The sequence below is a fragment of the Anomaloglossus baeobatrachus genome, chromosome 1 (genome assembly GCF_048569485.1).
Source record: "Anomaloglossus baeobatrachus isolate aAnoBae1 chromosome 1, aAnoBae1.hap1, whole genome shotgun sequence".
In the NCBI taxonomy this organism is placed as follows: domain Eukaryota; kingdom Metazoa; phylum Chordata; class Amphibia; order Anura; family Aromobatidae; genus Anomaloglossus; species Anomaloglossus baeobatrachus.
In genome coordinates this window covers 789,873,577-789,896,479 of record NC_134353.1, presented here as the reverse complement: position 1 = coordinate 789,896,479, position 22,903 = coordinate 789,873,577, and positions in this window count along the sequence as shown.

Genomic DNA, 22,903 nt, shown 5'->3' with positions numbered 1-22,903 from the left:
TCACCACTCCTGCTATGATTATTACTTGTCTTGATTGTTTTAATTAGTGAATAATATTTCTCATTTTGAATAAATGATGTAGTTTTGATTTTTTGCAAATGGCCTTATAAACTTTCCAAAATAGATAGGCAGCAACAATTGTATCTCTAAGGGCGGCTTTGCACACTACGACATCGCAGGTGCGATGTTGGTGGGGTCAAATCGAAAGTGATGCACATCTGGCGTCACTTGCGTTGTCGTAGTGTGTAAATCCTAGATGATACGATAAACGAGTGCAAAAGCGTCGTTATCGTATCATCATTGCAAGCTCCGACTTTTCCATAATTTTGCTGCAGCGATGGTACGATGCTGTTCCTCGTTACTGCGGCAGCACACATCGCTGTGTGTTACGCCGCAGGAGCGAGGAACTTCACCTTACCTGCCACCGGTGGCTATACGGAAGGAAGGAGGTGGGCGGGATGTTTACATCCTGCTCATGTCCGCCCCTCCGCCGCTATTGGCCGCCTGCCGTGTGACATCGCTATGACGCCGCACGACCCGCCCCCTTAGGAAGGAGGCAGGTCGCCGGCCAGAGCGACGGTCGCAGGGCAGGTGAGTGCATGGGAAGCTGGCGTAGCGATAATTTTCGCTACGCCAGCTATCACACGATATTGTACCTGCGACGGGGGCGGGGACTATCGTGTGCGACATCGCAGCATCGGCTTGCGATGTCGCAACGTGCAAAGCCCGCCTAAGATCATTGCTGATGTCTTTCCTCTTTGCCATTTTGTTAACAGAAGCCTGAATGCTCAAGACCAGCAATCTTCCAATGCCTTGTTCACAATAAGCAATGAACAATTAATTGTGGATATTTAATTCCCACCAGCATCTACTTGCCATTTACCCTCTGAATTCCTATGGAAGCACAAATTGTGTGCTTAATTTTCACACACTAGATATTCATTTTGGCTTAGTTTTTGTTAAATAAATTACGACAAGGTTTAGTTTGCCATTTGTTATTGTACATCTGAAGTAAAATAAAAAGTACCTATTTTTAAGACTTAGACACTGATTATTTTAATGATATCCTGATATGTATAAAATAAAAATCTAAGAGGATGTTTGCATTTTTATTTTAATGATTTTACCTTGAATTTTTGCAATCACACAAAAGGTATTGCTTCTTCCAAAAATAGAAAGGTGACAATATAGAAACATTTTACTTGTAATATAAATATGTTTGCAGGCATGTTACATTTCATTTAAAGCACGATAATATACATAGCTTCAAAAAAGTCAGAAAAGTGTTTATGATTTTCATTTTTTTAGCTCATGAGTATTAAAGTTTCATGTATTAAAGCCTATTGGATTTTATTACAGTCATACCACAAGGTGTTACAAATATCTAACGCATCAAAATTCTTAAAATCGAAGTTAAAGATTCAATCACCACCTGAGATGAAAGAGATCAAAACTTTCGTCCTTACTAAGGAATAAAGAAGAAAATGACAGCTGTGAAAAACATCAAGATAAAAATTGGTAACCTCAAATCTTGACATTCCGTGATTTTGTTCCATAAATGTAGATGAAGGCTCCTACACTTTCATGCTTTTATGTCAGATGTAAAACAGAAAACTCAGCTCAACATTTTCCTTCAGTTCATGTACCTGTTTTTTACATGACTTATAAGTCTTGCGCATAATGAAAGTCTGATGCATCTAAAAATAAAAGCTAATGAACATTTATTAATATATTGTCTTCTTTACATATAGGGTTGGGGAGAATTACTATCTCCATTAGTACTTATGAGAGAATGTCATTATTCTTTCCTTTGTTCCACTATGTCTGCATATTGGACTAGATTTTCTCATTTTCACGTGGGTATATGTTTTAAGATGGCTTTGTTTAATGATTTCTAAGTCAGATGGGTTAAAGACAATTTATCAGTTGACAGACATACTCTTTTTATAATGTATCCTCTTGTTTGGTCCACCAGCCACTATTTTATCTTTGTTGAATGTTTAGGCTCAGGAAATAGATATCTATGATTGATTACAAAATGTAAAAGGCTTCCAAACAATTGCATTTAAGAACTGCTTGTTATATTATAGGTTCCCATTCTCAATACCTAAAAATGTTTTCAGGAATTAAAAATAATCTAGTTTATTTTTGCTTCCACAAAAGCCTTCAAAGCAGTCCATGGGTTGTGTTTGGTGTGTCTGGTATTTCAGATCATCCCACATCACTTGAGGAATGAGCTGCAATGAAGGCACAGCCTATGGACAAGAATGCCCTGCTTTAGTCTCTGGTAACCTGTGTAAAAGTTATCGCTCAATGAACATCAAAATACATGAGACTAAATTCTGACAATTTTCAGATTGTGTACATCTAACAGCAAACAATTTTTGTCCATGAAATATAGCTATGCCCATAAAAAATGGTTTAAGTATGATCAATATGTAATAAATTGACAGTAAACTTCAATGTCATAAAATAAAAAGCATAGTTAATATTTGAAGAGTTTCTTATTCTTTTCATATTAAGACTTTGAGCATTTAAGAACTGTAGATATTGAAATAAAAGGGAATTTCAAAGTGCATAAGCATCCAAATAAACAAGACATACATCACCCTTCGGCTAAATTAAAGTTTGAAAGCGCTATCTAATTTTATGGATAGGTTTTCAAGCTGGCATCTATGAATGAGATTTTAGACATACAAGCTCCATTTACAGTGTATATAGTAGATCAATCTTTACTATGTCTGTCTAATGTCTTCTACAGTTGTATACTACAGCCTTTGTAGTGAGTAGAAGAAAGACATTCAAAGCAAGCTGTCCAATTTTACAGACATCACTGACACCATCAATTTCAATGAGAAAATGATCTCAATAATACATGAAGACATAAACATAAAAAAGAATGGAAGCTTCAAAAGCACAAGGTCAGCGGCGTAGTGCATTTCATTTGTGGGCGTACAGTGGCTAAGCTAAGCAGAGCAAGGAGCTTGCCATAACTTTGATCACATTTTGTTAAAAACATGTTGTACACAGTTGATTTATGTTCAACAAAATATTCATGGAACGTATTAAAATACTCATTATTAGAGAAGAAAAAGACAAAAAATATATATTATTGTAACATTATATATGAATGTCAATGCACATGCATGAAGCTGTTCCATAAAAAGTTAAAACTTAAAGAAAAACAAACAAATACATAAGAAAAGCTTCTAACTTAAAGGGTTCTATCATTTTATGAAACAAAGCTAAACTAAACAAGTACTAGGTTTCTGACTGCATTTGTACAATTCATCTATAAAGGTAGGGTAGAAACATAGAGCCATATGTTTTTGTCTGTTGTTACTCTGTGATGGATAAATTTGTCATGCGCACCAAGTGTTGTATCATGACATATACAGTCATGGCCAAAAGTTTTGAGAATGCTACAAAAATTAATTTTTACAAAGTCTACTGCTTAAGTTTTTCTAATGGCAATTTGCATATACTCCAGAATGTCATAAAGAGTGATCAGCTTAACAGCAATTACTTGCAAAGTCAATATTGGCTAAGAAAATGAACTTCAACCCCCAAAACACATTTCAACATCATTGCATTCCTGCTTTAAAAGGAGCAGCTAACATTGTTTTAGTGATTGTTCCATTAACACAGGTGTGGGTGTTGATGAGGACAGGGCTGGTGATCAATCAGTCATGATTAAGTAAGAATGACACCACTGGACACTTTAAAAGGAGGCTGGTGCTTGGTATCATTGTTTCTCTTCAGTTAACCATGTTTATCTCTAAAGAAACACGAGTAGCCATCATTTCTCTGCACAAAAATGGCCTAACAGGGAAGAGTATTGCAGCTACAAAGATTGCACCTCAGTCAACAATCTATCGCATCATCAAGAACTTCAAGGAGAGAGCTTCCATTGTTGCCAAAAAGGCTCCAGGGCGCCCAAGAAGGACCAGCAAACGCCAAGACTGTATCTTAAAACTGTTTCAGCTGCGGGATCGGCCTACCAGCAGTGCCGAGCTAGCTCAGCAATGGCAGCAGGCTGGTGTGAGTGCTTATGCACGCTCTGTGAGGCGGAGATTGCTTGAGGAAGACCTGGTTTGAAGGAGGGCAGCAAAGAAGCCACTTCTCTCCAGAAAAAACATCAGGGACCGACTGATATTCTGCAAAAGGTACAGGGAGTGGACTGCTGAGGACTGGGGTAAAGTCATTTTCTCAGATGAATCCCCTTTTCGATTGTTTGGGACATCTGGAAAACAGCTTATTAGGAGAAGAAGAGGTGAGCGCTACCACCAGTCTTGTCTCATGCCAACTGTTAAGCATCCTGAAACGATTCACGTGTGGGGTTGCTTCTCAGCCAAGGGAATCGGCTCACTCACAGTCTTGCCTAAAAACACAGCCATGAATAAAGAATGGTACCAGAATGTCCCAAGAGCAACTTCTCCCAACTGTCCAAGAGCAGTTTGGCGCCCAACAATGCCTTTTCCAGCATGATGGAGCACCTTGCCATAAAGCAAAGGTGATCACTAAATGGCGCATGGAACAAAACATAGAGATTTTGGGTCCATGGCCTGGAAACTCCCCAGATCTTAATCCCATTGAGAACTTGTGGGCAATCATCAAGAGACAGGTGGACAAACAAAAACCAACAAATTCTGGCAAAATGCAAGCATTGCTTATGCAAGAATGGACAGCTACAGTTAGGTCCAGAAATATTTGGACAGTGACACAATTTTCGCGAGTTGGGCTCTGCATGCCACCACATTGGATTTGAAATGAAACCTCTACAACAGAATTCAAGTGCAGATTGTAACGTTTAATTTGAAGGTTTGAACAAAAATATCTGATAGAAATTGTAGGAATTGTACACATTTCTTTACAAACACTCCACATTTTAGGAGGTCAAAAGTAATTGGACAAATAAACCAAACCCAAACAAAATATTTTTGTTTTCAATATTTTGTTGCGAATCCTTTGGAGGCAATCACTGCCTTAAGTCTGGAACCCATGGACATCACCAAACGCTGGGTTTCCTCCTTCTTAATGCTTTGCCAGGCCTTTACAGCCGCAGCCTTCAGGTCTTGCTTGTTTGTGGGTCTTTCCGTCTTAAGTCTGGATTTGAGCAAGTGAAAAGCATGCTCAATTGGGTTAGGATCTGGTGATTGACTTGGCCATTGCAGAATGTTCCACTTTTTTACACTCATCAACTCCTGGGTAGCTTTGGCTGTATGCTTGGGGTCATTGTCCATCTGTACTATGAAGCGACGCCCGATCAACTTTGCAGTATTTGGCTGAAAGTATATCCCAGTACACTTCAGAATTCATCCGGCTACTCTTGTCTGCTGTTATGTTATCAATAAACACAAGTGACCCAGTGCCATTGAAAGCCATGCATGCCCATGCCATCACGTTGCCTGCACCATGTTTTACAGAGGATGTGGTGTGCCTTGGATCATGTGCCGTTCCCTTTCTTCTCCAAACTTTTTTCTTCCCATCATTCTGGTACAGGTTGATCTTTGTCTCATCTGTCCATAGAATACTTTTCCAGAACTGAGCTGGCTTCATGAGGTGTTTTTCAGCAAATTTAACTCTGGCCTGTCTATTTTTGGAATTGATGAATGGTTTGCATCTAGATGTGAACCCTTTGTATTTACTTTCATGGAGTCTTCACTTTACTGTTGACTTAGAGACAGATACACCAACTTCACTGAGAGTGTTCTGGACTTCAGTTGATGTTGTGAACAGGTTCTTCTTCACCAAAGAAAGTATGCGGCGATCATCCACCACTGTTGTCATCCGTGGACGCCCAGGCCTTTTTGAGTTCCCAAGCTCACCAGTCAATTCCTTTTTTCTCAGAATGTACCCGACTGTTGATTTTGCTACTCCAAGCATGTCTGCTATCTCTCTGATGGATTTTTTCTTTTTTTTTCAGCCTCAGGATGTTCTGCTTCACCTCAATTGAGAGTTCCTTAGACCGCATGTTGTCTGGTCACAGCAACAGCTTCCAAATGCAAAACCACACACCTGTAATCAACCCCAGACCTTTTAACTACTTCATTGATTACAGGTTAACGAGGGAGACGCCTTCAGAGTTAATTGCAGCCCTTAGAGTCCCTTGTCCAATTACTTTTGGTCCCTTGAAAAAAAGGAGGCTATGCATTACAGAGCTATGATTCCTAAACCCTTTCTCCGATTTGGATGTGAAAACTCTCATATTGCAGCTGGGAATGTGCACTTTCAGCCCATATTATATATATAATTGTATTTCTGAACATGTTTTTGTAAACAGCTAAAATAACAAAACTTGTGTCACTGTCCAAATATTTCTGGACCTAACTGTATCAGTCATTATTTGGTCCAGAAGTTGATTAAGAGCATGCCAGGGAGAATTGCAGAGGTCCTGAAGAAGAAGGGTCAACACTGCAAATATTGACTTGCTGCATTAACTCATTCTGTCAATATAACCTTTTGGTACTCAGAATATGATTGCAATTATATTTCTGTATGTGATGTAAACATCAGACAAACACAATTAAAAACCAGAAGGCAACAGATCATGTGAAAATATACTTTTGGTGTTGTTCTCAAAACTTTTGGCAATGACTGCATACATATATGTCAAAGTGATCCATTTCTATGGAGTTTAAGAAGCTATGGTTCCCAAAATAATGGATAGGGTATGAAGAAGTCTAAATTACAACTATAAACTTGAAAATTCAGCTCACCGCCACCTGACCTTGTCATTACCCAGACTTGGAAAATGGCCCTGCCTCGGCCGTGAAACAAGCACTGAAGGAGATAGTCCAGCTGGGTGCAATAACAGTGTTTCTTTATTTGTGCATGAACAGACAGTGCACAACTAGCGTTTACGCGTTTCTGGCTTAACACTAGAGATGAGCGAACCGGTCGCGGTTCGGCTCGAGGTTGGTTCGCCGAACGGACCTCCCGTTCGAGTTCGGTTCGTCGAACGTTCGACGAACCGAACTCGAACTGCATAGGAAACAATGGCAGGCAATCACAAACACAGAAAAACACCTAGAAAACACCCTCAAAGGTGTCCAAAAGGTCACAAACAACTCACAACACATGGGAAAGTGACAAGGACATATACTCATGCGAAAACAAAAGAGCTGGACAAGGAAAAAGAGGAGGACACACAGATATATGAGTATATGCAAGGAAACATGCCATTATTGTGCAACTTGAGCCCTGCTCATTCTTGGCTTCCAATCTTGATAAATTGCCTGAGCTCGCCACGTACGTCTTGGGGATCTTGTCGTGTCCTGCAGCCAGCGTTCTCTCGGAACCTGTCTTCAGTGCTGCTGTGGGTCTGCTGGCAGATAAGCACACGTGTCTGTCCACTGACAATGTGGACATGGCTCTCAGAGGACTTTTCTTCCCCAGGGTCAGCCAGGGGACGGGAAAGGCACGCGTATTTTTGAGAGTGCTTCATGCAAAGCATCTTTTTCTTTTTCAAAAGGGGGCTCAACCGATGCCAGTCAAGTGGGGTGTGTGTGGCCCAGTGAGTGGCAACGAGGGAGACTGTGGTTGGAGACCCCTCGCTGTGTTTCTAAAAGAACCAAGATGAACAAGTCATGGCTCTCAGAGGACTTTTCTTCCCCGGGGTCAGCCAGGGGACGGGAAAGGCACGCGTATTTTTGAGAGTGCTTCATGCAAAGCATCTTTTTCTTTTTCAAAAGGGGGCTCAACCGATGCCAGTCAAGTGGGGTGTGTGTGGCCCAGTGAGTGGCAACGAGGGAGACTGTGGTTGGAGTCCCCTCGCTGTGTTTCTAAAAGAACCAAGATGAACAAGTCATGGCTCTCAGAGGACTTTTCTTCCCCGGGGTCAGCCAGGGGACGGGAAAGGCACGCGTATTTTTGAGAGTGCTTCATGCAAAGCATCTTTTTCTTTTTCAAAAGGGGGCTCAACCGATGCCAGTCAAGTGGGGTGTGTGTGGCCCAGTGAGTGGCAACGAGGGAGAATGTGGTTGGAGTCCCCTCGCTGTGTTTCTAAAAGAACCAAGATGAACAAGTCATGGCTCTCAGAGGACTTTTCTTCCCCGGGGTCAGCCAGGGGACGGGAAAGGCACGCGTATTTTTGAGAGTGCTTCATGCAAAGCATCTTTTTCTTTTTCAAAAGGGGGCTCAACCGATGCCAGTCAAGTGGGGTGTGTGTGGCCCAGTGAGTGGCAACGAGGGAGACTGTGGTTGGAGTCCCCTCGCTGTGTTTCTAAAAGAACCAAGATGAACAAGTCATGGCTCTCAGAGGACTTTTCTTCCCCGGGGTCAGCCAGGGGACGGGAAAGGCACGCGTATTTTTGAGAGTGCTTCATGCAAAGCATCTTTTTCTTTTTCAAAAGGGGGCTCAACCGATGCCAGTCAAGTGGGGTGTGTGTGGCCCAGTGAGTGGCAACGAGGGAGACTGTGGTTGGAGTCCCCTCGCTGTGTTTCTAAAAGAACCAAGATGAACAAGTCATGGCTCTCAGAGGACTTTTCTTCCCCGGGGTCAGCCAGGGGACGGGAAAGGCACGCGTATTTTTGAGAGTGCTTCATGCAAAGCATCTTTTTCTTTTTCAAAAGGGGGCTCAACCGATGCCAGTCAAGTGGGGTGTGTGTGGCCCAGTGAGTGGCAACGAGGGAGACTGTGGTTGGAGTCCCCTCGCTGTGTTTCTAAAAGAACCAAGATGAACAAGTCATGGCTCTCAGAGGACTTTTCTTCCCCGGGGTCAGCCAGGGGACGGGAAAGGCACGCGTATTTTTGAGAGTGCTTCATGCAAAGCATCTTTTTCTTTTTCAAAAGGGGGCTCAACCGATGCCAGTCAAGTGGGGTGTGTGTGGCCCAGTGAGTGGCAACGAGGGAGACTGTGGTTGGAGTCCCCTCGCTGTGTTTCTAAAAGAACCAAGATGAACAAGTCATGGCTCTCAGAGGACTTTTCTTCCCCGGGGTCAGCCAGGGGACGGGAAAGGCACGCGTATTTTTGAGAGTGCTTCATGCAAAGCATCTTTTTCTTTTTCAAAAGGGGGCTCAACCGATGCCAGTCAAGTGGGGTGTGTGTGGCCCAGTGAGTGGCAACGAGGGAGACTGTGGTTGGAGTCCCCTCGCTGTGTTTCTAAAAGAACCAAGATGAACAAGTCATGGCTCTCAGAGGACTTTTCTTCCCCGGGGTCAGCCAGGGGACGGGAAAGGCACGCGTATTTTTGAGAGTGCTTCATGCAAAGCATCTTTTTCTTTTTCAAAAGGGGGCTCAACCGATGCCAGTCAAGTGGGGTGTGTGTGGCCCAGTGAGTGGCAACGAGGGAGACTGTGGTTGGAGTCCTCTCGCTGTGTTATACATGCTTTTAGAAGGGCATGACATGGCTTGGAGGTTGACTTTCATAAAATGCAAACTGTTGGCTACCAAAATGCTGCCTTTCCAACAACTGTGGTTATAGGCAATGAGGAACATACTGATGAAGATGAGACGCAGATACCCGATTGGGATGACAACTTAAATATTCGGTCAGGGCAAGAAGAAACTCGGTCTGAGGGGGAGGGGAGTGCAAACACAACAATTGATGATGAAGTTCTAGATCCCACCTACTGTCAACCCACAGTCAGACACTCGAGGAGGTCAATAGAGGCGGTGGAGGAGGATGCAACCAACGTCGAAGTAACCTGGCGCCTTCCTGGACACAGTCGGAGCACTGGTAGCATGTCTACAACTGCATCCTCAGCCACCACTCTGCCTCTGAGCATTATTCGGGGTGGATCAACAGGTCGCATGGCCTCTAAGCCTTGCCTAGCCTGGTCCTTTTTTGACATAAAAAAAGATCGGCCAAATTATGTGATCTGTAACATTTGCCATGGTTATCTTAGTAGAGGTCAAAACCTCAGCAGTTTGACAACTTCTTCCATGAATCGTCACATGAATAAATATCATATGGCCTGGTGGGAAGCTCACCGTGCTGCAATGCGGCCTAGTGGAGCCAACCATCCACCGCCTGCCCCTTCCAGGGCATCCGCGCGCTCGTCATCTTCTAGGACTGTGGGGACAGCTGTCACACCTGTTTTTCCACCCACAACTTCCACCACTGTAACCGCAACAGGCAGTTTGCTTGGTAGGTCGTCAGTTGGTTTGGAAGGGGAAACAAGTGAGTGTGTACAGCTCTCTCAGACATCGATAGCACCAACTTTGGATGAAGGCAACATCATGTCTCCGCCTGCACTTTCCTCCCAAAGCTGCATTTTTCCAGGGACACCCTACTCAACACCGTCTACACACAGCAGCCAGATCTCTGTCCCTCAGATGTGGTCAAATAAAAGGCCACTTCCTTCGACCCATGACAAAGCGAAGAGGTTGACTCTATCCCTCTGTAAGCTGTTGGCTACAGAAATGCTGCCTTTCCGCCTAGTGGACACACAGGATTTTAGAGACCTTATATCTGTCGCTGTGCCCCAGTACCAGATGCCTAGTCGCCACTACTTCTCTAAGAAAGGTGTGCCCGCGCTACACCAGCATGTCGCACACAATATCACCGCTTCCTTGAGAAACTCTGTGTGTGAACGGGTGAATTTCAGCACCGATACTTGGACCAGTAAGCATGGACAGGGACGTTACATGTCGCTGACTGGGCACTGGGTAACTATGGTGATAGATGGTGAAGGGTCTGCTGCACAAGTCTTGCCGTCCCCACGACTTGTGTGTCAATCCTCTGTCTGTCCAAGTTCCGCCACTGCTTCTGCATCCTCCACCTCATCTGGGTCCTCCACCTCCGCCCCAAGCCTGCCTGGTCAGGCCACCAGCGTTCTCACTGCGCAGAAGGAATCACGCACCCCTCATTACTATGCTGGCAGCAGAGCTCAACGGCATCAGGCGGTCTTTAGCTTGACATGTCTTGGGAATAAGAGTCACACAGCTGAGGAGTTGTGGTCAGCTCTGCGGTCCGAGTTTAATAAATGGTTGTCTCCACTCAACCTGCAGCCTGGTAAGGCCGTGTGCGACAATGCTGCAAACCTGGGTGCGGCCCTTCGCCTGGGCAAGGTGACACACGTGCCTTGTATGGCTCACGTGTTGAACCTTGTTGTCCAGCAATTTTTAACACACTATCCCGGCCTAGATGGCCTTCTGACCAGGGCACGGAAACTGTCTGCAGTGCTCACTTCCGCCGTTCAAGCGCCGCAGCTGAGCGACTTGCATCGCTCCAGAAGTCTTTCGGCCTGCCGGTTCATCGCCTGAAATGCGATGTGGCGACACGCTGGAATTCAACTCTCCACATGTTACAGCGACTGTGGCAGCACCGCAGAGCCCTGGTGCAATACGTCATGACGTATAGCCTGGGCCAACGAGATGCAGAGGTGGGGCAGATCACCCTGATGGAGTGATCTCAGATCACGGACCTATGCACCCCTCTGCACAGTTTCGACATGGCGACGAATATGTTTAGCGCTGACAATGCCATTATCAGCATGACGATTACAGTCATTTACATGCTGGAGCACACGCTAAACACTATTCGGAGTCAGGGGGTGGGACAACAGGAAGGGGAGGAACTACAGGAGGATTCATATGCGCAAGACACAACAACATCACCAAGGTCCAGACGTTCATCATCACCAACGCGGCAGGCATGGGACCATGGGGGACAGGGATCAACAAGGGCGCATGGTAGCAGGCGAGATGTTGAGGAAGGTGCAGGAGGACATGAAGATATGGAGGACCTACTGTCCATGGACATGGAAGACTCAGCTGATGAGGGGGACCTTGGTCAAATTTAAGTTGAAAGAGGTTGGGGGGAGATGACAGAGGAAGAAAGAACGGTTAGCACCTCTATGCCACAAACACAGCGTGGACTTGGTCCGCATGGCTGCGCAAGACACATGAGTGCCTTCTTGTTGCACTACCTCCAACATGACCCTCGTATTGTCAAAATTAGAAGTGATGATGACTACTGGCTTGCCACACTATTAGATCCCCGGGACAAGTCCAAATTTTGTGACATAATTCCACCCATAGAAAGGGACGCACGTATGCAGGAGTATCAGCAGAAGCTGTTACTCAATCTTAGCTCGGCTTTTCCACCAAACAACCGTGCAGGTGAAGGGAGTGATTCTCCCAGTTGTAACTTGACAAACATGGGACGGCCTCGTCATCTTCAACAGTCTACCCGTACCAGTAGGACCGTATCTGGTGCTGGTAACAGCAATTTTATGGAATCTTTTCATAATTTTTTTAGACCCTCCTTTGCAAGGCCACCAGAGACATCAAGTGTGTCACATAGTCAACGGATGGAGAGGATGATACAGGAGTATCTCCAAATGAACATCGATGCAATGACTTTGCAAATGGAGCCTTGCTCCTTTTGTGCTTCAAATCTAGAAAAATGTCAAGAGCTCTCCAGTTACGCCTTGAAGATTTTGTCGTGTCCAGCTGCCAGCGTTGTCTCTGAACGTGTCTTCAGTGCTGCTGGGTGTGTGCTGACAGATAAGCGCACGCGTCTGTCCAGTGACAATGTGGACAGACTGACGTTCATCAAAATGAACAAGTCATGGATCCAGAAGGAATTTACTACCCCTGTGTCATCCTGGGGAGAGTAAATGCTTGTGGATTTGGAATGTGCTTGATGCAAATCAAAACATCCTGTTTGCAACTAGGGCACAAGTCCTGCCACTGATGGGGTGTCTGTGTGCCCAATTTGGGGAAAAAAGGTAGACTCCGCTTGGAGTAACCCTTGCTTGCTGTGTTTTTTAAAAATGATACAAGATGAACAGATCTGAAGGCAAGATGAAGGCAACATCATGTCTCCGCCTGCACTTTTCTCACAAACCTGCATTTTTCCAGGGACACCCTACTCAACACCGTCTACAGACAGCAGCCAGATCTCTGTCCCTCAGATGTGGTCAAATAAAAGGCCACTTACTGCGACCCATGACAAAGCTAAGTGGTTGACTCTATCCCTCTGTAAGCTGTTGGCTACCGAAATGCTGCCTTTACGCGTAGTGGACACACAGGATTTTACAGACCTTATGTCTGTCGCTGTGCCCCAGTACCAGATGCCCAATCACCACTGCTTCTCCAAGAAAAGCATGCCCGCGCTACACCAGCATGTCGCACACAACATCACCACTTCCTTGAGAAAATCTGTGTGCGACAGGGTGCATTTCAACACAGATACTTGGACCAGTAAGCATAGACAGGGTCATTACATGTCACTGACTGGGCACTGGCAAACTATGGTGAGAGATGGAGAAGGGTCTGCTGTACAAGTCTTGCCGTCCCCACGAGTTGTTTCAATCCTTGTTCTGTATGTAGAAGTTAATACACTGCTTCTGCCTCTTCAACCTCGTGTGGGTCCTCTACCTTGGCGCAAACCCTGTGTGGTCAGGCCACCCTTCCTTGCAACTGCGCACAAGGACTACCACACACCTCCTTACTATGCTGGCAGCAGAGCTCAATGCCATCAGGCGGTCAAAGTTTTACTTTGAAATGTATGGGAAATGTGAGTCACACCGCTATTACAGAGAATAGTAGTCAGGCAGGGTCAAAACATTAATTGAGGAACAGGAACAGAATGGGACGGCCAGGAAAGAATCAGAAAACAAGCAGAGGTGAAATGCGTATCGGCCAACAAGGTACATAAACAGCAAGCAGGAAAAGTAGTCAGGTAACAAGCACACAAAATCATAAAACTGAACTGGGGGTAAAATTAACCAGAGGTTCATAGCTATGTCTGGCAGTGGTCTGCAGACAGGATGGGCATAAAAAAGGGTGTGGTGTCTTCCCATTGGTTGTAGCTGAATGATGGTATTTCATCTGTGAGATACCCACCAGCTACATTCAGCCAGAGATTCTGCATCTGTCAAGGTAATGCAGCCCAGTGGGTGAGCATAACCTGCGTCCACCTGCGCCGCTGGCATCGACTACTCTCCCATCATCAGCACTATTCATGAAAGGAACACGTTGTCACCTGGCGACCGGAGTACAAATTGACGGAGCGGACTCCGTTGGTGACTTAACAGCCGTGTGCGGCAATGATGCAAACCTGGCTGCGGGCCATCCTCAGGGCAATGTGACACACGTGCCTTTTAGGGCTCACGTGTTGAACCGAATTCGCCAGCAATTTTTAAAACACCATCACGGCCTACATGGCCTTGTGCAGTGGGCACGCTCGCTATGTGCTCACTTCCATCGTGCGCACACAGCAGCTCAACAACTTTCATCACTCCGGAAGTCTTAGGGTCTGGCAGTTAAACGCCGTAAATGCGATGTTTCGACACGCAGGAATTGGAATCTGCACATGTTGCAGCGTGTGTGGCAGCACCGCAGAGCCCTGCTGAAATACGGTAAGACATATAGCCTGGGATAACTTGATCCAGAGGTGGTGCAGATCACGCTGCTGGAGTGGTGTCAGATCAAGGACCTATGCACCCTGCTACACAGTTTTGAAATGTCGACGAAGATGTTTAGCACTGGCAATGTCATTCTCAGCGTGACAATTCTGGTCATCTACATGATGGAGCACACTGTAATTATTATTCGGAGTCAGGTGTTGGGACAAGAGGAAGGGGAGGAAGTACAGGAGGAGTCATATGCGGAAGGGATAACAAGATCTACGAGGTCCAGATGGTCAGCGGCACCTATGCGGCAGTCATGGTGAGGGAGAGGGATTAACAAGGGCGCATAGTATCAGCAAAAAGTGTTGATGAAAGTGCAGGAGCCCATGAAGAAATGGAGGACGAACTGGCGATGGGCATGGAAGACTAAGCAGATGAGTGAGAGCTTGCTCACATTTCGGTTGTGCGAGGTTGGGGGGAGAGGGCAGAGGAAGGATGCACGATTCTCACCTCTCTGCCACCAACACACCAAGGACTTGGTCCTCCTGGATGCACAAGACACATGAGCGCCTTCTTGCTGCACTACCTACATGACCCTCGGATTGTATGAATTTGAACTAATCCTGAATACTGGGTTGCCACACTGTTAGATCCCCGGTACAAGACAAAATTTGGCGAACTAATTCCTGCCATAGAAATAGACGCACGTATACAGGAGTATCTGCAGAATGTGGTACGCAATCTTAGATCTACTTGTCCACTAAACACCAGTGCTGCACAGAGTGAATCTCAACGCTTTGTCATGGATAGGAGGAAATGGTCTTTTACTTGTCCACATCGGAGGGACCGAGGGATGGCTGCTGTGCTGAGATGGCGTTGAGTACGGTGTCCCTGCACAGTTGCACTTTTGGTCATATCCCAAAATGAGTTGAAAAAGGACAGATGCTGTTGGAAAGGGGAACAGGTGTGTTGGAAAGGGGAAAAAAGTTTTGGTCCGTGGATTTGGTGGTTAAGCAACTGTAACATTTGCTGAAGAAACAACATCTGTTACAGTGGGACTGGCAGATTTGGATAAAGTGGTATATAATCTGTGACCGCTATATAACGAAAATTAATAAGAAAAGAAAGAGAAAGGTATATATCCCCATCAGCAGTCAGTGTCCACCGTGCTCCCAGTTGGAAAAGGAGAGGTTGGCAACTTGAAGGTTTGGTGGAGGATACAGAGCTGTGTGGCTATGAAACTAATAGTAGCCTGAACCGAGTTAGACGCCATTCGGATCTGGAGACTGTGAGCCCTGTTAGCGTCACAGGGTCCACATGCCCACCCAGCCCAGGAACTCCCTGTTAACAACACAGGGGCCATTGAGTACGCTGACCGTGTGCGTAGGGGCCACACCTGTGGACAGCAGGCGCATCAGCAGCAGCAGGCCTGTTAATGCCACTGGGCTGCACAAGCAGGACTGTTAGGACAGGAGCTGGTCTTAACCGTTCTGCGTTACCAACTGTGGTGGTGGCCTGCATCCACCACCCGATCCCTGCCTACCTCTGGCCTAAAGCCGCAATGGGTTCAACACATGGAGGTGTGCTCTTTCGGAGCATAATAGAAGACTGCGCACCTCCTTGTTGGCTCCAGCCCCTTTTATAACCTGTGTCCGCCCCAAACCAGGGTGAACCACAATGCACCTCCTGGAGACAAAAGTAGAGTGACACGTCATGAGTGGCATAACTAGCGTCCTATTTGGAAACGCAACTTCAATGATGACCTCATGGCTGCCATGACCCAAACACCTCACCAGTCATCGTCTGAGCATCAATAATGCGGTGACAAGTCATAGGTGTGGGCCTCTGCAAGCCATTTGGGAGGACACCTGATGCCCTGTGGTCTATATGGGACCCCCACATCAGGGCCAGGGCCAAAGAGTTCATTACCGGACCTAGTCTCTGATGCAGGAAGTGCCTGAGCATGCTCAGTAGCATGAAATACAGTCTCTGAAAAAAGACTATCAGCTTTAGCATGGTGTCTATGCCCAAAACAGGACTTATACCCGGCACGGAATGCAAGCACCTGTGCAAAGAGGCTTTTCACACTTAGTGTGGGAGCATGCGCTGTATCCCGAAATGAAAACTTAGCGTCAGGAATGGCACAGTCAGGCTGAGCATACTCACTAGGCGAAACACTGTAATTATGCTGCAGCTGGGGTACATCGGCACACGCATGCGCACTAGCTGCCTCTCCACACTTAGACGTGGAGGGGAAATTTGTCTTGGAGATGCTGTCTATGAACAGAAGGAAAAGCTAAAGGAAGCCTGACTTTCTATCCCTCCGAATTATGAAATGCAGCAATGAATTCCATGAGTTTGCTATAACATTAGCGTAGCAAAATGTGCATGAGGGTGTGATGTAGAGGTGCTAGAAATAGCTTGTCACCAGTGGGGCACTAATGGAATACAACAGCCAGTTCTATGATGCCACAAAATGGCAGTATTTTGTACTATCATTATACCTTATTAAAAACAGAGCACGAGGTTGTCATGCAGAGGTGCTGCACATAGATTTGCAGTAGTGTGAATTGACAAAAGTACAATAGCCACGTTTAGGATACAACTAGGTACAGTGAGTGTTTGCTAGTATAATAGCTGAGTTTAAAAAAGTTTGAGTGTGCAATGCAGGCAGATGTCCTGCAAATAACGTTCCAATACTGTGAATTGACAAAAGTACAATAGCCACGTTTAGGATACAACTAGGTACAGTGAGTGTTTGCTAGTATAATGGCTGAGTTTAAAAAAGTTTGAGTGTGCAAGGCAGGCAGATGTCCTGCAAATAACGTTCCAATACTGTGAATTGACAAAAGTACAATAGCCACGTTTAGGATACAACTAGGTACAGTGAGTGTTTGCTAGTATAATGGCTGAGTTTAAAAAAGTTTGAGTGTGCAATGCAGGCAGACGTGCTGCAAATAACGTTCCAATACTGTGAATTGACAAAAGTACAATAGCCACGTTTAGGATACAACTAGGTACAGTGAGTGTTTGCTAGTATAATGGCTGAGTTTAAAAAAGTTTGAGTGTGCAATGCAGGCAGACGTGCTGCAAATAACGTTCCAATACTGTGAATTGACAAAAGTACAATAGCCACGTTTAGGATACAACTAGGTACAGTGAGTGTTTGCTAGTATAATGGCTGAGTTTAAAAAAGTTTGAGTGTGCAAGGCAGGCAGATGTCCTGCAAATAACGTTCCAATACTGTGAATTGACAAAAGTACAATAGCCACGTTTAGCATACAACTAGGTACAGTGAGTGTTTGCTAGTATAATGGCTGAGTTTAAAAAAGTTTGAGTGTGCAATGCAGGCAGACGTGCTGCTAATAACGTTCCAATACTGTGAATTGACAAAAGTACAATAGCCACGTTTAGGATACAACTAGGTACAGTGAGTGTTTGCTAGTATAATGGCTGAGTTTAAAAAAGTTTGAGTGTGCAAGGCAGGCAGACGTGCTGCAAATAACGTTCCAATACTGTGAATTGACAAAAGTACAATAGCCACGTTTAGGATACAACTAGGTACAGTGAGTGTTTGCTAGTATAATGGCTGAGTTTAAAAAAGTTTGAGTGTGCAATGCAGGCAGATGTCCTGCAAATAACGTTCCAATACTGTGAATTGACAAAAGTACAATAGCCACGTTTAGGATACAACTAGGTACAGTGAGTGTTTGCTAGTATAATGGCTGAGTTTAAAAAAGTTTGAGTGTGCAATGCAGGCAGACGTGCTGCAAATAACGTTCCAATACTTCGAATTGACAAAAGTACAATAGCCACGTTTAGGATACAACTAGGTACAGTGAGTGTTTGCTAGTATAATGGCTGAGTTTAAAAAAGTTTGAGTGTGCAATGCAGGCAGACGTCCTGCAAATAACGTTCCAATACTGTGAATTGACAAAAGTACAATAGCCACGTTTAGGATACAACTAGGTACAGTGAGTGTTTGCTAGTATAATGGCTGAGTTTAAAAAAGTTTGAGTGTGCAATGCAGGCAGACGTGCTGCAAATAACGTTCCAATACTGTGAATTGACAAAAGTACAATAGCCACGTTTAGGATACAACTAGGTACAGTGAGTGTTTGCTAGTATAATGGCTGAGTTTAAAAAAGTTTGAGTGTGCAATGCAGGCAGACGTCCTGCAAATAACGTTCCAATACTGTGAATTGACAAAAGTACAATAGCCACGTTTAGGATACAACTAGGTACAGTGAGTGTTTGCTAGTATAATGGCTGAGTGTAAAAAAGTTTGAGTGTGCAAGGCAGGCAGATGTCCTGCAAATAACGTTCCAATACTGTGAATTGACAAAAGTACAATAGCCACGTTTAGGATACAACTAGGTACAGTGAGTGTTTGCTAGTATAATGGCTGAGTTTAAAAAAGTTAGAGTGTGCAATGCAGGCAGATGTCATGCAAATAACGTTCCAATACTGTGAATAGACAAAAGTACAATAGCCACGTATAGGATGCCACTAGGTACACTGAGTGTTTGCTAGTATAATGGCTTCGTTATAATTAGTTGGAGTGTGCAACGCAGGCAGATGCGCTCTGCAAATGTCTTGGCACTAGTGGGACTATAGCAAAGTCCAATAGCCACGTATAGGATGCCACTAGGTACACTGAGTGTTTGCTAGTAAAATTGCTTAGTTTAAAAAAGTTGTAGTGTGCAATGCAGGCAGACGTGCTCTGCAAATGTCTTTGCACTAGTGGGACTATAGCAAAGTCCAATAGCCACGTATAGGATGCCACTAGGTACACTGAGTGTTTGCTAGTAAAATTGCTTAGTTTAAAAAAGTTGTAGTGTGCAATGCAGGCAGACGTGCTCTGCAAATGTCTTTGCACTAGTGGGACTATAGCAAAGTCCAATAGCCACGTATAGGATGCCACTAGGTACACTGAGTGTTTGCTAGTAAAATTGCTTAGTTTAAAAAACTTGGAGTGTGCAATGCAGGCAGATGTGCTCTGCTAATGTCTTTGCACTAGTGGGACTATAGCAAAGTCCAATAGCCACGTATAGGATGCCACTAGGTACACTGAGTGTTTGCTAGTATAATGGCTTCGTTATAATTAGTTGGAGTGTGCAACGCAGGCAGATGCGCTCTGCAAATGTCTTGGCACTAGTGGGACTATAGCAAAGTCCAATAGCCACGTATAGGATGCCACTAGGTACACTGAGTGTTTGCTAGTAAAATTGCTTAGTTTAAAAAAGTTGTAGTGTGCAATGCAGGCAGACGTGCTCTGCAAATGTCTTTGCACTAGTGGGACTATAGCAAAGTCCAATAGCCACGTATAGGATGCCACTAGGTACACTGAGTGTTTGCTAGTAAAATTGCTTAGTTTAAAAAAGTTGTAGTGTGCAATGCAGGCAGACGTGCTCTGCAAATGTCTTTGCACTAGTGGGACTATAGCAAAGTCCAATAGCCACGTATAGGATGCCACTAGGTACACTGAGTGTTTGCTAGTAAAATTGCTTAGTTTAAAAAACTTGGAGTGTGCAATGCAGGCAGACGTGCTCTGCTAATGTCTTTGCACTAGTGGGACTATAGCAAAGTCCAATAGCCACGTTTAGGATGCCACTAGGTACACTGAGTGTTTGCTAGTATAATGGCTTACTTAGAATGAGTTGGAGTGTGCAGAGGACAAGAGGGTACAGTGGCAGGATTGTGGTGCTCTGGGTAGAGGAATGGAAGCCTGCCTTTCTATTCCCTCCTAATGGTGAAATGCAGGGAGGAAATCCCTGACCTGGGCTACACAGACGCTGTTGCTGTTTGCAGGACCTGTCACTTATGGCTCTCTGACCCTGCCGCTTTGAGCCCTTAAAAGGACTGCTAGAATGTGCTCTCCCTAAGCTGTCTAACGCTGTGTATGCAGCGCATACAGCTGTATCGGCTATAGGACTCAGGAGGACGGAGCTGCGACACTGATGTCTGACATTAAAGACGCAGAAGGCAGATAATGGCGTTCGTGAAGAAAATGTCCGGTTTTATAATGCAGGGACATGTGACATGCAGATCCTATCACACATGCCGTTGCTTCTCTGGCTCAAAGTCCACTTAGGTGTGTGTGTGTCTGTGATTGGCTGACATGCTGGCCCGCCCCACAAGACGCGCGCGCTTAGGGAAGGAAGACAAGAAAAAAAAAAAAAAAAATGGCGATCGCCATTATAGAAACAGCAGTGATCTGAAGGCGCTGTTCACGCACACTATACACTGAAATGTGATAATAGTTTGATTCACAGAGTGACTTACACTATTACAGCAGAAACCAAGCTAGGATTTAGCTGTTTTTTGGCTGCTAGAACCGTTCTCGAACGTTTCTAGAACTATCGAGCTTTTGCAAAAAGCTCGAGTTCTAGTTCGATCTAGAACATGCCCCAAAATCACTCGAGCCGCGAACTGGAGAACCACGAACCACGAACCGCGCTCAACTCTACTTAACACCCTTAGTCATAACCATGACTAAGGACATTAAGCTAGAAACATGTAAACGTTAGTTGTGCACTGTCTGTTCATGCACGGATAGAGAAACACTGCTATTACATCCAGCTGGACTATCTCCTTCAGTTCTAGTTTTACAGCACTTTTAGTTATTAAAGACATCAAGCAAAACTGATAGCAGCACGTATATTAATATTATTATTAACTATCATTCAAAATGTAGTTAGTTCATTTTGATAGTTTTCTGTAGGCTTTTAAGTTCACAATTTCAGTGCTGCTGTGCCTACAAGATCACTAGCGTAAGGTTGGTTATAATTGACAGCCACAATTCTGTTCTAATGTCTGATTTTGAAAAGACAGAAGGCCCTCGGACATATGAGAGCACATAGCCACAATGAGTTTTACTTGCATTTTTGATGCTGGTATTTTTTTTGGTGCATCAAAAATGCAGTGTTTACAGATCAAGCAAAGTGGATGGGATTTATCGAAATCTCCTGACCTCTACTTTTTGTGCTGTGTATACTGACCTGTGGTACATTTTTCCAATCTACAGCATGGCAATTTGTTTTGTGGGTACGCTGAGTTTTCTGTGCAGAATTTCCCCATAGACGTGTGTTAGATGCGGAAAATCAACAGGTAAGAAACAGGCATGAGTTTTTGTTATGTTTCAGTGGCAGAAGTGCATGTAATCTGTGCCTATGAATTTCCAGGAAGTTTCAAAAACAAAGCCGCTTTATTTAAAGCATGACACCAAGAGATTAAAAAAAAAAAAATGAAGCGTCAACTTTGCACACAAAAACAATGGGAACTTTGGCTACTCAGCTGAAAAATTTTGAATATTGACCATATAATACACAATGGATAGGGCCACAATTGAATGTGTATTGTGGCTTCCTCCCTCTCTAACTCTCCCCTGACAAATAATGTTGGGGGATACAAGGATCTGATCACTATTTTTTTGTGGCCAATCCCTTTTGTTTTCCCAGAAAACTTGAGCTCTGCCACGGGTGTTATATGTTGGTACCAAAGCAAACAGGAAGGCACCACCCCAAAAATATGTTATGGGGATTAGAGATGAGCGAACCGGTCCCGGTTCGGCTCGAGGTCGGTTCGCCGAACGGAGGTCCCGTTCGAGTTCGGTTCGTCGAACGTTCGACGAACCGAACTCGAACTGCATAGGAAACAATGGCAGGCATTCACAAACACATAAAAACACCTAGAAAACACCCTCAAAGGTGTCCAAAAGGTGACAAACAACTCACAACACAACACAAACACATGGGAAAGTGACAAGGACATATACTCATGCGAAAACAAAAGAGCTGGACAAGGAAAAAAAGGAGGACACACAGATATATGAGTATATGCAAGGAAACATCGATTCCATTATTGTGCAACTTGAGCCCTGCTCATTTTAGGCTTCCAATCTGGATAAATTGCCTGAGCTCGCCACGTACGCCTTGGGGATCTTGTCGTGTCCTGCAGCCAGCGTTCTCTCGGAACCTGTCTTCAGTGCTGCTGGGGGTCTGCTGGCAGATAAGCACACGCGTCTCTCCACTGACAATGTGGACATGGCTCTCAGAGGACTTTTCTTCCCCTGGGTCAGCCAGGGGACGGGAAAGGCACGCGTATTTTTGAGAGTGCTTCATGCAAAGCATCTTTTTCTTTTTCAAAAGGGGGCTCAACCCATGCCAGTCAAGTGGGGTGTGTGTGGCCCAGTTAGTGGAAACGAGGGAGACTGTGGTTGGAGTCCCCTCGCTGTGTCTCTAAAAGAACCAAGATGAACAAGTCATGGCTCTCAGAGGACTTTTCTTCCCCTGGGTCAGCCAGGGGACGGGAAAGGCACGCGTATTTTTGAGAGTGCTTCATGCAAAGCATCTTTTTCTTTTTCAAAAGGGGGCTCAACCCATGCAAGTCAAGTGGGGTGTGTGTGGCCCAGGTAGTGGAAACGAGGGAGACTGTGGTTGGAGTCCCCTCGCTGTGTCTCTAAAAGAACCAAGATGAACAAGTCATGGCTCTCAGAGGACTTTTCTTCCCCTGGGTCAGCCAGGGGACGGGAAAGGCACGCGTATTTTTGAGAGTGCTTCATGCAAAGCATCTTTTTCTTTTTCAAAAGGGGGCTCA